The 16,163-nt window shown below is 37.3% G+C and overlaps 1 pseudogene; it reads left to right on the top strand.

The window, feature by feature from the left end:
• Window positions 1–14,375: 14,375 nt before the first annotated feature.
• LOC132421458 (CBY1-interacting BAR domain-containing protein 1 pseudogene) lies at window positions 14,376–15,229 on the top strand (annotated as a pseudogene).
• The last annotated feature ends 934 nt before the right edge of the window (window positions 15,230–16,163 follow it).

Below are 16,163 nucleotides of genomic sequence, written 5' to 3'. Positions count from 1 at the left end.
AGCCCCATTGTTGAAGACTTATGGGTTTGTTAGACAGGAACCTGCCAGAAGGCTTGGGGTCATCAAACAAAGGTAACACTCACGCTATTGTCATTCAAGATGTCAAATTGCAGTTTATTCGAAAGAACTCATTTTCTGTTATTTAAGCAACAAAAACTCTACAACTTTCAAATAAACAAATAAACATTGTTTCAAATAAAACAAAAACCAAATCTGTGCTTGAATGTCTTAGAATGGATTACAAATCACACTGCATTTTCTCATCAAATACAGTTCTGGGCATTACATAAGAGAGCAAAAACCCCAGATTATCATACGCCACTAAGAAAGAATGTCCCCTAACTCACAAAAGCTCTTCTAAGACCAAGTCTATGCTCATGAAACTGCGAAGGACTTAAAAGTCAGTCCCTTCATTTTTCAACTTTCAGTCTGGCATGGAATTTTCTTCTGAGTGGTAAAGGCCTTGCTTGTTTCCTAGTTTATGTGTTTAGAGAACAAGAAAGCAGATACACACAAGAAATAAAAAATAAAAACTTTTGAAAGAACTTAATGTTTCTGAAAGCATCAAAGTTGTCATCAGCACATTGATGGACTTTGCCACATGCATTTTATTTATTTATTTAAATATTTATTTATTTGGCCACGTGGGGTCTTTGTTGCGGCGTGCAGGATCTTTGTTGCAGGCCTGTGCGGCCCGTGGGTTTCTCTCTAGTTGTGGCGCACGGGCTCCGGAACCTATGGGTTCTGTAGTTTGTGGCACTCGGGCTTGGTTGCCCCGCAGCACGTGGGATCTTATTTCCCCGGCCAGGGATTGAACCCCCGTACTCTGCATTGGAAGGCGGATTCTTTACCACTGGACCACCAGGGAAGTCCGGCCACATATATTTTAATGATTGTTGTTGTTTTTACTTTGAATTACCATGCTAAGGGCTTTGAGATCTCAGTAGGGCCCTGGGTAGCGAAGGAAACAGAGCCTAGTTTCCTCATCTGTAAAGGGAATGTATTTTGACACACTTGAGGTTGTGTGTCTAGCCTACTCCATCTCCTCTAAACTGCCCCCCACCTCTCAGCAAGTAAAGAAGAGGGAGTTGGGAGAGAGACAGACAGACAGACACTAAAAACTACGAAACACATGCAGACCAAGAGAGCAGTGGAGAGGTTCATGGGTTACCAAGGGCTTTCCTGCTGTGTTTCAATACATTGAGATAACTCCTTTCTCCTTGTTACAAATCTCCCTTTACTTAATCTACCTTGAGTACATCAGGTCTCTTGCTACCAAAGAGTCCCTAATTAGAGCAGGATAAAAAGTATCTGCTAAACACACAGTTATGAGACTCAAAGGAAATAATGCTTGGTAAAAGCTAAAGCACTACTGAAAATGTTATTAAACATTTTTATTACTACTATTATTATAGTAGAGTTTCATGCTCACTGTCACCTCTTTTTTAAAAAGTAAAATGGTGGATTTCTACTGTTATTGTTCCTATATAATTAGCTGGTCCTATCAAAAAGAGGAGGGTGCATATGTTTTAAATGACACTCTCTCTTTAAAAAAATGTGTGTGACAATATATAAATACAAACACACATATACACACAAACACACTCTTTAGTTTAATCCAGTTCGTGGCTGGAGTGCCCAAGATAGGGCCTCTTAAATGAGACAATATCATACAACCAGAATACTGAAACCACATTTAATAGGTTATTCATATGTTTCTCTCTTTTTTTAAACAAAGCTTCACTTAGCCAAAAAAGAAAGCATTACAGTTTCAAGAATATAAGAATCCCATAATTTCTAAGTGTCTCCAGAGAAGATGAGGCCATAATTATTTCTTAATTAAGATTTTTAAGGTTCTTATACTGTACTGTCTCTCATCCATGTTTAAAACACTTATTTTATTGTAATCAATGCCATCAGTTCATGCCTACGTTTTCTGTCATTTCTAGAATACACTGAGCATAAATCAGTTATGGTAACCATGAAATTTGAATTCAAATGTCAACGTAAAAATGTTCTTCTTTCTTTCTCTCCTGCTCTTTTTCTTTTATCTCTGTGTGTGTGTGTGTGTGTGTGTGTGTGTGTGTGTGTGTGTGTTAAAGCCCTTCACCCTTCATTCCAATGGTCCAAATAATTCAAATCCTTTATAATTCTCATTTGCCAATTCTATGTCCATTTTTATGAATTGTACCATTGAACCAATCATTATTTCTCAAATCTGCCCACTTGTGTCAGGCTCAAGGACAGAGCATTCTTTCATTTTAGGTCACAAGCAGAGTGGAAAACAGGTGTGCCCTTGAAAGGTAGCCCACCGTACATTCTACAACATTGGACCAAGAGGTAGATTGCATACATTTTGAAAAATAAGGCAAATTGACCTTGAATGGAACCCAGAAGAGTATCTAGGAGAAGAAGCAGATACATAGGTGTTCTAGAGCCAGAGTTGAACAATTGGGATAATTAATAAACTGGAATGGAGACCTTATAAGATATGCACTCAGGACACTGCCTGCCACATAAAATGTGTTCAATACATGTCCTCTGGTAAAGAGAGACCTTAAATACTCTTTCATTTTTCAAAACATATTTAATATTCTTTCATTTTTTCAATGTATTAAACATGCTCATTTAAAATTCTGTTCTGATCATTCTAGCATTTGTCATCTTTGGGCTTTTGATTATGTAGACTATAGTTTCTGCTGTCTCCCAGTTATGGTGACCTGATTTCTTGTGTGTTTAGGGAAACTTTACCATGAAGTCTTTCTGTGCAGAGAAAATTCATTTACCTCTTCTAGGGGCGATGCCAACCATGACTACTTTAAAATAATTCTTGGCTTTAGTATTTGGGAGTCATAAAAGAGAGTTCCACACACTGAATCCAGGTGTGTGGTTCAGAATTCTTAAGGGAAACTTCTTTTCCAGTGCACCCAGATAACACGTTCACTCCTGCCCTCAAGACTTTGAACCAGTCATTTCCTCTGCTCTAGATGTTTATGTTTGGTCTTTTTTATCCTTCACTTCTTAGCTCAAATGTCACCTCCTCAGAGAGGCAACTCTGAATGAATTGAGTTCTCCACTCCAGTCACTCTATGAATCCGTAGAAGCATGCAGTGTAGGTCCTCAAACACATTTGCTTGATTCTTTAAACCAAGTAAATAAAATAAAATTTCTGTCTGTGATCACATCCTTCAAAAACAGTCACAAGGATTTTCACCAAATTTAGAGGCTATGTTAGAGGTGATGAGTCAACACTTATGGAATATGAGGTAAGCAAAACAAACTTTGTGGAGTACAGTGTTGCTAATGTTTTCATTTAGTTTCCCCTTTCCTTTTATCCAGGATTGACTATCAGCATCTATGTTACTAGACACCTTAAATAATTTATTTCATATCAAACTTAAAATTAAAAGAAAAGGCAGTTTATCCAACTCCATAATAGAATAATTTGAACTCTCTGCCAGGGCCACACCTAGACGTATGGATAAGTTAGACTAGCTAACAGTTTCATATACATCTAAACCAGTAATTCAAAAATATCTGCCCAGTAATTACTTATTGAAGAAAGAGAAAAGTGCCTTTTTATACCTCTTTAATTATATTTAAGGTAATTCAATCACATGTACTCAAAGTAATGTAATATTCTAACTTAATTTGGAATCGCCTTTTCTTCTGTAGTTTTTCCTCCCTCATAGTTTACATGCACCAATATAAAAATAACTTATAAGGATATGTTACAAAGTCCTGTTCCAAATATCATTGAAAGTTCTGGGGTTTTTTCCTGTCTTTTATGTCAACAAAAATATTTTCACCTTCTCAGTAGTTCTTTCTCACGTTTAGTTTCTCTTGCAATTTTCTAATTCAGAAAACACTATGGCAGGTATGTTAAAGGGTTTACAGTTCAGGGGGAAATTTTCAAATTCTCACTAAGCAGCACTATAACACGCATTTCTCAATTTCAGCTCTAACTGCTGACTTCAGGCAGCTGTCAATTCTCTGTTCTCAGAGTGGCTGTCACCTGTTGAAAAAATCTGCAACAGAGATCCATCAGTGGTGGCAAGGAAAGTTTTGTTTTGTTTTAATTTTTACTCCAAGGTGCAATTTGGCAGAAGTCAAACTATGAAAGAAGCCAGCTGTGAAAGGGGTTGTGTGCAGAAAACTGAATTAAATGGCACTGCATCTTCAATGTACTATAGTTGTTTTAGAGTCCCTATACATCTTTCTGCTTTCTGCTCGGCCTTGACCATCAGAACTTGGGTCTACAGCTTACCTTCCTAGCCTGACAGTACCCTCATGCTTGACTTTCTCCAGAATCTGAGCAATGAATTTAGCCATTGTTGACTCTTCCCCATCAGCAGTAAAAAATACCAAAGCATCAGTGGACAATACAAAAGGCACCAACTTATATTTGCATACTTAATGCCTGGTTGATTGGGCGTTGGGTCTAGGGGCATAGAACGGGAGAAATAAGAGTGGACAAAGAAAAAAGAGTCTAAGCCAAAAGAAGGAAGAGAAAGGGTTAAATATGAGTGAAAGTTTGGAACCTATCCTCTGATAAAGTATGCTCTAGGTCATGGATCCAAGCTACAGTTGGACTGTATGACTCCTTCTGCCTCAACACTCCCTCACCTCCTGCAGCAGTCTGACTTGTTTACTGACAGCCTATAACATGGGCCAGGCAAGGCACTGTGCTTTATTTGCATAAGCTCATTTTAAAATGTAATGTCAAAAATTAGATAATTTTAATTCCCATTTTAAGGTTGAGGAAACTAATGCTAAAAGAGATTCTTTCTCAAAATATCACATCCAGCTGGTCTTCAAATCCAGGAATATCTACCTAAAAGAATGAGCCATCTAAGACTAAGAGATTGAAGACCACACACTTTGAACCCAAAGTCTATAATCTTAAAATGACTGAGGTAAACTTATCATCAGAATCAAAGTCAAAAGTAGGTGCAATGTGAGTTCAGTGGGAATGAGAAGACTCACTTGTCCAGTTAAAAAAAATCTATGACCAGTGAGATGCTGAATAGTGGTTGCCAGGGGCTGGCAAGTGGGGGAAATGAGGGAGATGTTGGTCAAAGGGTACAAACTTTCATGTATAAGATGAATAAGTTTTGGGGAACTAATGTACAGCATGGTAACTACAGTTAACAACTCTGTATTATATACTTGAAAATTGCTAAGACAGTAAATCTTGTGTTCTCACCACAAAAGGAAAAAGGTAATTATCTGAGGTGATGAAAGGGTTAACTAACCCTGTTGTAGTCATCATGTCACAATATATTTGTGTATCGAATTTTCATGTTGTACACCTTAAATTTACGCAGTTTTATATGTCAATTGTATCTCATTAAAGCTGGAAAAAATAAAGGTCATTACACTGAGGTTTAACAAAGTTAAATAAACTTCCCACTGTCACAGATGTTTTAAGTGTCAGAACCAGGACTCTGACCCAAGTCTGTATGACTCTAGACCTAGTGCTCCAAACATCCAGATAAACCACTTCTAAAAGGGGAACTAATGACTGTAGCATAGGTGACCTAAGTCATCATCTACCTTAGCTGGAAGCCAAGCTCCACAGAAGAGGATTCCCAAGATAAAGTGATTACCCAAGAGATCAGATAATAATATCAAAACTAAATAACATTTATAGAGCAGCATTAAGGCTGTACCAGACATTAAGCTAAATGCTTTATCTGGATTATTTTATTTTTTGCTCACAACAAATCTAAGAGATAGATATTAATATTATCCTTATACTAAAGTTGAGGAAAGTTGAGACAGAGAAATTCAGTGTTTTGCCAGGACTTAAATCCTAGGCTCTAGGAACTGTACCCTCTTGGTCAGTTTACTGTACTTCAAGCCATACCTCTATAGGCTGGGAGTTTTAATTCCATCTTTCATAATACTAACCCCTTAGTGCCCTAGAACCTGGAGCCTTTTACATTTGCACCCATCTTGGGTGATACTGACAAGAGTGGATGGAGTAGCCTCCAGCCCCTCCTCGTGGCTAGAATGGCCATTAACATTTACGAAAGGATCTAAGTATTGTGAATCAATGCTAACCAGGAAACACCAGCTTGTGGGTTTATCTAAAGACCTGGCAAGCATTAAACACCTGCAATGCAACCCATCCTGAGCCTCAGAGGCCTCATTAAATGTCTGACATCTGGTATACAACAGGGTACTTTAGCAACTGGGGAAGAGCATCACGCACATTAAAATGATAAAATTACCCCCAAATTAGTTCAGCAGATGTGGAGCAGAGACACCAGGAGTTTTGTTTTTCAGCTTCTCCCTTGCATTCCACTACAATAAATATCAATGCTTGTTATCCCAGCTAGTTATACAGTTCCCCAGCATCAAGGAAACTCCATTTTCCTTTCATTTCTGACACACAGCATTTAGATGCATCCCCTCTAATGACCTGCTTCCTCCTCTTTTAAGAACAGTGCTACAGCCATCCAGCTAGCAATTCAAAACTGAAAGCTACTCCATCCTCTGACCCTTATTCTTTTTAGGGTTCATTTTTAAGGCATAACCCTAAATACAGGAATTTACAGTCTTTAAAAGGTGGCTATTTTCAGACCTGTTTACAAGACCACAATCTGAAACATCAGTTAAAAACAGCTTGAACTGATTGCATCCTTCTCTGGAACAGAACATCTAGCAGCAAAACATCCATTTGTAGCTGGTCCATCTGCCCTGTAATTAAGGTTGCATTGCAGCCCTGCTCCAAACTTATTTCTGCAAGGGAACAGCTGAGATCCCCTAGATAAGATGTCAGAATATGTGCTATCCAATTTGTTGGGTAACATTATCAGAGCCAATATAGTGCTGAATTTAAATCACCAGCAAAGTTGGTGATAGGGTAACATATATCCAAAGAAGCTCTTGTAAAGTCAGTAATGACTGCCTTGCTCTCCCAGGTGTCACTTGAAAATCCTCTTCATAAGACCCATTCAAAGCTCAGTGAAGGAAACACCTTGCCGTTGAATGAAAAAAAAAAAAAAAAAAGACTCATTATGTACATCAACTCAATATTGTGCACTTAAAAGCTATAGAAACCAACCTTTCCAAATTGCAAGTAATTTTTAACCATGAGTTCATTCTTGTGCCATTATTCACACAGACAGATGAGGTAATATGCATTTTAAAAATGAGAAATCAACTTTGAGGATCAAGTGAGTCAAGGATAAGAACAGTGTGGCCCAAAGGTCTCAACACCTCTTCTCAGATTGAAGTCAGAAACTCTAAAAATGAGAATATCAGTATTAGGGGCAAACCTTGAAAACAGGTTTTTTTTTTTTTCTTCCTAAAGCAAGTTTTATGAAAACAAAAGCAGCAAGTGTTTTCAGAGGCTGGTATATTTATAATATGCAAATCACATATTGCTAACATGGTTTCATGTTTTCCCCAAAATAATTATTAAACAGACCCAAAGAATTCCTCAAAGAATATAGAATATAATATCAGACTGATAAATATTTGCTAGAACCTACTATCTGCAAAACACTGTTTTGCTCTGAGGTGCATAGGGGTGCAGAAAATTTGCCACCAACCATCTGCCCCTCCCTGTTTGTCTACTTTTAGAAAATTCTCTCCCTTAAAATGTCATGTCTCTGCTTTCCCCTAGCTGATAGCTTTACGCTATCACAGGGCCTCACAGCCTTGAGATTTAGAGTCAAGTGTTGAAGTACCACAATGCTATGAGGGAAAGGAAGGTAAAATGGATGGATCTTATGCTAGCACACAGGGACATGTCACTTGTGCTCATACACACACACACACACACACACACACTAGATTTTATGGCATCAACCCAAAAGTCATCTCTTAGGACAGTAAAAAAAAAAAAAAAAGCTTCTCCTTTTAGCTCCCACTCTTGAAAAATATTTTAAGAATCTATCCAAATCTTTTTTGTTTCCTCTCAAATGCAGAACCCGTGAATGAGCATGATTTCAAGTCAATACAAAATACATAAGTTATCAGGGGATTTTTTTAAAAACCATGCATTTCCAAACATAGTTGTTAAGGTTACAGCAAGTAATAAAAATGCAGAGAGCATCTAGCTGTAGAGACAAGCATTGGGAACCCCCTACTGGTTTAGCCAGAGGAAAACGACCCCACAGGTTCACCCAGCAACAGCTGTGGGATCCAGATTACAAATTTCTCCCCAGGCAGTATGAATATGAGCTTGAAATATTCATCTCTCCTTCCAAAACAAATTTGCCAAGGCATTCCTGTCTCAATATTTCTATGAACTAAAACACACCACCCTCGGAGCAGAGCAAGTTGAATCCTAAATTCTTAGGAATTAAAGTATACGATGCTCAAGAGGGCACATATGAAAAGATTTTCCTTTGGAATCTCAAAATCCGTTGGCGGATGGTAGCAAGACCGAACAGAGATAAAATCAAAGATTCTATCACTATTTCAGGTCCTTGAATCTCAAAAAGTAAACATATTTGTGGTTGGATTAATACTTTCCTTTTGGGAACCATTTCCAGCAAAAGGAAGGCACATTATTACACAATGTAGAAGAATATCATATGTGTTGGTTTATAAATATCACGACAGAATTGGACGGAAACATCCAGACTAAACTACATGAAATCCAAATTCGCAGGGGCTGGAAAATGCCTAATGTAGATAGAAGGTAAAATTCTGAACTGCCGGCCTCATCTAGGATTGTAATAAAAGTGAATTGTGAGTTTAAAAATATTGAATTATCCAGCTTTTTATTCTAATTTCAGTTCAACAAGTATTGAGTATATTCTATGTTCTTGATATTACAAGTCCCAGAAATACAAAGATGAAAGACACATGCTCTGCCCTCGGGAAGCACACAGTCTAAGGGAAAACACACATGCAATAGCGTTAACATGACTCTAACAAAAGTCTGCATACAGTAAGGACTTCTAGGCTGTAGGTAAAGGAATTTAGCTTGTTAGTGCATTAGCCACATTTTTATAAACATAAACAAATAATCATCCTATCTGTCATCTCTGCATTAACAATTTCCAGCATTTTATTAACAATGTACTTTAACATGAACTATCTTATGTACCCTACACAAGAGTTCTATCAAATAAGCAGGTGATGAGAAAACTGAAACATCAATAAATCTCCGATTTGGAAGTCATGTTAAATATCTTTAAAGTCCATCTGTGGGTAGTGCACACCCATGGTATTACACTAAGAAGGATTCCGAACTCCTGTTAAGTCTAATGTGAAAAAGTCCGCAGTTGATTGAGAATGTCTGTTAGAGTTGTAGGGGAGGGAGTGGCATAACCAGTGTCTGTATTTATGAATCATTTTCTATCCTATTCACAGCTGCTTTTAAAAGACTAATGGTAGCAACGACCCCTTAGCAGTTTCCTGCTGCATTCTGAATACTGAAGACGAAGTGGTCTTATGTCTCTCCATCCAGATAATTCCAGGCCTTCACTCCAGTCCGGAATGACTTCCGGTGTTTCTTTTTAGCTCCATAATTCCCTTCTCGGAATAATCGTACTTTATTCACAAAGGCCATTGTTATCCAAATTCTCTGAGTTTTACAAAGTAAATAATCCATTTTTAAGCATTTTCAAATGTTTCACCATAGTGAACCAAATTGCCCTCAATATACATTTTGTCTTTTCATTGATATCAATATAACATTTTTACCAATACTGTGTTTGTTCAACCAGGGTTTTAATTTGTCTCTGACCACTCTTTTGCTCTCTTTTATTATCTTTTACTATATGGTTCATACTTGCCTACCCAATGCCACTAATGATTTCACAAATATTTCCAACAGCACGTTTTTCCCATAAAATGTTTTTATAAGAAAATCTGAACTCTGTGGAAGAAAATTTCTATACACATTGTAGAAAGAAAAATACACCATTTTTATTTTATGACATTCTCTAATTTTTAAAAATATATGTGGAGACTTTCTTTGCATACTAACATTAAGGAACTCAAATTGTCATCTTGGTTTCATCTCTATGAACATTAAAATCAGCAAGGAAGACATTTAGCCATTTCTACCTCAGCCATACCAAGAGATGGTTCTTATTTAGCATATGAACATGTGGTTCAAGTTACACTGATGTTATGGAGGACTGCTGGAGAAACACCCAAATCCAGAGGACGGAAGAATTCCTGCAGAAGAATACATACAGCACACTCCACTCCACCCATTCTTCTCCCAATACCATATTCGGTATTTTTTAAATACTGTTTAAGAGCTTTCAAATTCAAATTTGAACCTATGACTCTGAAACTCCTATGGTCATTTCTTCTTCTTTTAGCTTCTGTAGGACTTAAGGCTGCATTCAGTTTCTTATCCTCTACTACACAGTCTCTTGCATAGTAAGTGCTCAGTAGATGATAATGGATTCTTGAACCCGAAAGAGGAATTTTTAGGTTATGGGTATGCTTAAGAAGAGAATTCCATTTCAGAGAAGATTCTTCAAGAAAACAGTTTTATGCAAAATGTGAATGCTGCAATGTTATTTATAGTAGTAAACGATTTAAGACTACATGAAAGTCTAAACACAGGAGATGGGTGATAAATCATGGGATGTCTAAATGATTGAATTTATGACAGCCGTTAAAATGTTTAGGATAAAAACTGTCATTTAATATCAAGTGAAAAAACCAAGATACATGACTTTATGTAGTGTTAACATATAAATATGATTTTTAATAAAATATACAGGTAAATTATGCCAAATATTAATAGCAGTTGCAACTATATAGTATACTTAAAATTTTGGGGGGTATTTTGTAAAATTTTCTATAAGAAATACAAATTTTTTTTTTTTTTTTCTGTACGCGGGCCTCTCACTGTTGTAGCCTCTCCCGCTGCGGAGCACAGGCTCCTCCAGACGCGCAGGCCCGGCGGCCATGGCTCACGGGCCCAGCCACTCCGCGGCATGTGGGATCTTCTCGGACCGGGACACGAACCTGCGTCCCCTGCATCGGCAAGCGGACTCTCAACCACTGCACCACCAGGGAAGCCCATAAATTGCTTTTTTAATGAGGAAAATGTTTCCACAAAAAGTTTTAAACTTCCCAAAGAATAATTTCTCTGGTGAGTAGCATGAAATAAATGATTCCAGTACTGAACAGTTAGTTGCACAATGAAATCTGATTGGTGAGTCATCACAGAGGAGGTTTTCTTCCTTTGGCTTCCAGGGCTGAGACCAGGAGGGGCCAGATATGTTATGCCAGTAATGTATCTAGTTATTGGCAAAACAGCAGCCCCAATAGAAACATTCCACGGAAGAGGGTTTCCAAAATGACTAAAATGTATACAGAAAGATATTTGGTCAATAATTTGTATCATAGAATAAGATAATAGTAATGTCAAAAGAAAATACATCTTTTATTTTGCCACTGTTATACTGCACAGTTTACCTTCCAAGACAGCACACTCCAAGTTAAGAGTGTTAACAGGGATAGAAAAAGCTATGCATTCCTAAGTGTACTTATTTTTTAACTTCTTTATTGATGTAATATTAGTAAACGACAAACACCACCTAATTTAAATACACAATTTGATGAGTTTTGACATATGTATACACCCATGAAACCATTAATACAATCAAAGTAATGAACATGTCCATCATTCCCAAAGATTTCCTTATCTTTTTATAAATCCACTCTCCTACCTCTCCTCACTCCACCCACATACCCTGTCCCCAGATTAGTTTGTCACTGTAGATTATAGACTAATCTGTCACTCTGGATTTGTTTGCACTTCCTAGAATTTGATATAAATAGAATTATATTGAGTACTCTATTTTTACTTGCTTCATTCACTCAGCATAATTAGTTGGAGATTAATTCATGATGTAGAATATATCAACAGTTCATTCATTTTTGTTGCCGAACAGAATTCCATTATATAAATTTTTGTATAGAATAATTATATTGCATACATGTATAAAATTATGTTAATTTTATTGTATAAATATTTATTATATAAAAATACTATGTATGTAAAATTATATTAGAAACATGTATAAGATACAAGTTTATCAATTCACTTTTTTTATTTGTTTAGAGATTTTGGCAATTAAACATGAAGTTTTTTTGAAGAGTCCTCTACAAGTCTTTGCATGGACATAGACTTTTATTTCCCTCCACCTAGAGTGGACTGTCTAGATCACATGGTATGGGTGTGTGTAACTTTTTAAGAAACTGCCAAACTCTTTCCCAGAGTGTTGATAGCTGTACTATTCTCTTCAGTATTATATGAGGGCTCCAGTTACTCTACATCCCGGGAATTGTCAGCACTTGGGATGCTCCGTCTTTTTAAATTTAGCCATCCTAATAGATGCGTGGTGGTACCTCATTACAGTTTTAATTTGCATTTCTTTAATGAAAAGTCATGCTGTGTATTGTTTCATTTGCTTATTTGCCACAATAGCATACCTGTTTGGATCTATTCAAATCTTTTGCCCACTTTTTTAAAAAAATGAGTTGTTCTCTTTTTATTGAGTTTTGGGAGGTTTTTATATATTCTGGATATAAGTTCTTCATCATATGCATGATTTAAAATTTTTTCTCTTTACCATAATACCATTACCATTACCATAATTATGGTAATAGATTATTATGTGAAATGTAGTTTTCTTCTTGTTTCTTGTACTTGGGATTCATTGATATTGTTGATATGTGGATTCATAGATTTCATCAAACTTGGAATTTTTTCAGTCTTTACTTTTTCAAATATTTTTTCCAGTCCCTATCCTCTGTCTTTGAGCACTCTGATTACAAGCATATTAGACACTTGAAATTGTTCCATATCTCACTGATTCTCTATTCATTTAAAAAAAATTCTCCTGTATTTCTGTGTATCATCTTAATAATGTCTATTCCCAAGTCTTCATGCTTGCTAATTTTTACATCTGGAGTGTTAAATTTTCACAAATCCCATCTAGTGTATTACTCAAGTCAAACATTTTAGTTTACATTTATAGAAATGCAATTTTTGTCTCTTTTTATGTCTTCCATGTCTATACTTAAATTTTGAACATAAAGAATAGGGTTATGATAACTATTTAATGTTTTTATTTGCTAATTCTAACATCTATTTCAGCTTTGGCTTTTGATTGATTTTTTCCTTCATTATGAGTCATATTTTTCTATTACTTTGTCTGTTTAATCATTTTTTATTGAATTCGGCATTGTGAACTTCACTTTGCTAGATGCTGGATATTTTTGTATTGTCATAAATATTCTTGAGCGTTGTTCTGGGTCACAGTTAATTTACTTGGATACTGTTTGTTTTTGCTTTTAAGATTTATTAGGCAAGACTGGAGAAGTGTTTTAGATCAATTATTTCCTATGATTGATGAAGACGCTTCAGTGAGCTCCACCTGATGCCCTACGAATCATGAAGTTTTTGAGTCTGGCTGGAGAGAAGAGAGGCTGGCATGCACTGTCACCTTAACCTGTTCAGGGGGTTCTTTCCCTGGCCTTGGGTAGTTTCCTCACTCCCGTTCACTCATTAGCACTCTGCTAAAGAAATAAAGGGACTGGCTCAGATCTTTGTGTTCTCTTTCTGTGCAGCTCTCTCCTCTGCAGCACTTTAGGGAGGTAAACTCCAGGCAGCTTTTTGTCCTCAAACTCTCAGCTTTGTCTCTTCGATTCAGTGTGTTGTCCAGACTCTGCCTCAGTTCTGCCTCCATACTCTACGGCCTGGAAATCCTCTCAACACAGATATCTAGGGAAATTCATAAGGCACACAACATTTCTCCTCATCTTTCAGGCATCACTGTCCTACGTTCACTGATGCTAGTGCCTTGATAACCTTTATTCCATATATTTTGTCCATCTGCATTTTTTATTTTTCAGGTTCAGTGATAATTCTGTTCCCAGCTACTCCATCTTAGTTGGAAATGGATATTCCTAAGTGTATTCATTCTGATCCTAAACGACAACCAGTAAGTCTCAGCATTCTGAGTACTGAATAAGCAACCACAGTGTTCATACAGTCACATACAATCATGGAGTCTCAACTATTCCTCTGTGAAATAACCCACACATAAGGAAAAAAAAAGATGTCTTTGACCTTAACTGTTGTTGTTTAATGGGTATTGCTTTCAGTAAATATTTTACACTTTATCTTTTTAAAATTTGCTTTTTAAAATTAATATTTTTCATACTGTTCTTGAGTAGTGATATTCGTTAAAGTGCTGTGCATTAAATTTGTTTTGCACTGCCAAGTTAAAGCCCTTTTCAATAGACTATAAAGGTAAATCTAGAAATTACTTATTTTACATTTATTTCTTTTTTAAATCCAGGATGGGCCTGGGTGCCTCGGAGCCCCTGTCTTTGGGCCCCAGCCTGCAGTCTCTGGCTGTGTGTGAGGCAAGATGTTGAAATGCAGCTTGCAGAACCAGGATGCTCAATTGTAAGTTGCTGTCACAAATGTGGAGAAGTATTTTGGAGAGCTGTGCTAAATCTTTGCTGCTTATGTGCAGAAAACTGCCAGACTGAGATACAAAGCAGAACTCCTGGTGAATGAAATCAATGTGTATGTCTCTACAGGGACCCCAAATTTAAATCAGGGCCTGAAAAACTTTGCTGACGAGTTTGCCAAACTTCAGGATTATTGACAAGCAGACGTTGAAAGACTTGAAGCCAAAGTAGTTGAACATTTGAAAGCTTATGGAACCATTGTAGAAATGAAACGAGATGACCTCAAAGTAACATTAACAGCAAGGAATCAAGAAGCTTTTCAACTGTTAACTCAGAAAGAATATGTCAGAGTAACCCGTCTGACTGATATGTTATTTCACAGGCAGAAACTGAATTACAAAGAGCTACAAGGGATGCTACCTGAATAACTCGTCATTTGGAGGAAACCATTGACAATTTTGAAAAGCAGAAAATAATGGATATAAAGACTATATTTTCAGAATTTATCATTATCGAAATGTTATTTCACAGCAAAGCTTTAGAGTTCTACACTGCTTCCTACCAAAATATACAACAGATTGATGAAGAAGATTTAGAGGTTTTCCAAAATTCTCTGTATCCACCAGATTATTTATGTCATTTAGATATCGTCAGAGCAAATTCAAAGTCACCTCTTCAGAGATCACTCTCAGCTAAGTGTTTATCTGGAGCAGGACAGGTAACTATTTGTTGATTAAGAAAGGATCAACAAGCAGAAGAGGACGATGAAGAAGATGAAGACTTAGACGTTATAGAAGAAGAAAATTAAACTTCTTAAGTAAACTTTTCATTTCCATTTTCATCTTAAATGACTTGAAATCCAGATTTACTAAAACTGTAGAACTTTACACTGGATTCATATGTTAAACCTCAAAATGAAATCCTACTGGAAATGGAGAAATTATTAAAGGAAATTTATGCTGACCAATAAATAAATAAATAAAATTCAGGATTTGTCCATGTAAACGTTATTTTAGAAGAATAAACAGGGAGACACCTTCAAGATGGCGGAGGAGTAAGACGTGGAGATCACCTACCTCTCCACAAATACATCAAAAATACCTCTACACGTGGAGCAAATCCTACAGAACACCTACTGAACGCTGGCAGAAGACCTCAGACTTCCCAAAAGGCAAGAAAATCCCCATGTACCTGGATAGGGCAAAAGAAAAAAAACAGAGACAAAATAATAGGGACGGGACCTGTACCTTTGGGAGGGAGCTGTGAAGGAGGAAAAGTTTCCACACACTAGGGAGCCCCTTCACTTGTGGGGACGGGCAGTGGGCGGGTGGGGGGAGCTTCAGAGCCATGGAGGAGAGCACAGCAACAGGGATGTAGAGGGCAAAGTAGAGAGATTCCTCCACAGAGGATCATTGTCAATAAGCACTCACCAACCTGAGATACTTGTTGGCTCACCTGCTGAGGCGGGTGGGGGCTGGGAGCTGAGGTTGGGCTTCGGAGGTCAGACCCCAGGGAGAGGACTGGGGTTGGCTGTGTGAAGACAGCCTGAAGGGGGCTACTGCGCAACAGCTAGCTGGGAGGGAGTCCGGGAAAAAGTCTGGACCTGCCTAAGAGGCAAGAGACCATTGTTTCAGGGTGCACGAGGAGAGGGGATTCCTTCTCTGTCTGCCCACAGAAGGCAGAGCACCACCAAAATGAGATCCAGAGAAGGGCATAAGCTGAAGCTATCAGCTCTGACACCA

Source organism: Delphinus delphis, chromosome 1 (genome assembly GCF_949987515.2).
Source record: "Delphinus delphis chromosome 1, mDelDel1.2, whole genome shotgun sequence".
Classification (NCBI taxonomy): domain Eukaryota; kingdom Metazoa; phylum Chordata; class Mammalia; order Artiodactyla; family Delphinidae; genus Delphinus; species Delphinus delphis.
Note: the sequence above shows the minus strand (reverse complement) of the source record. Positions and strands in the feature narration are given on the sequence as shown.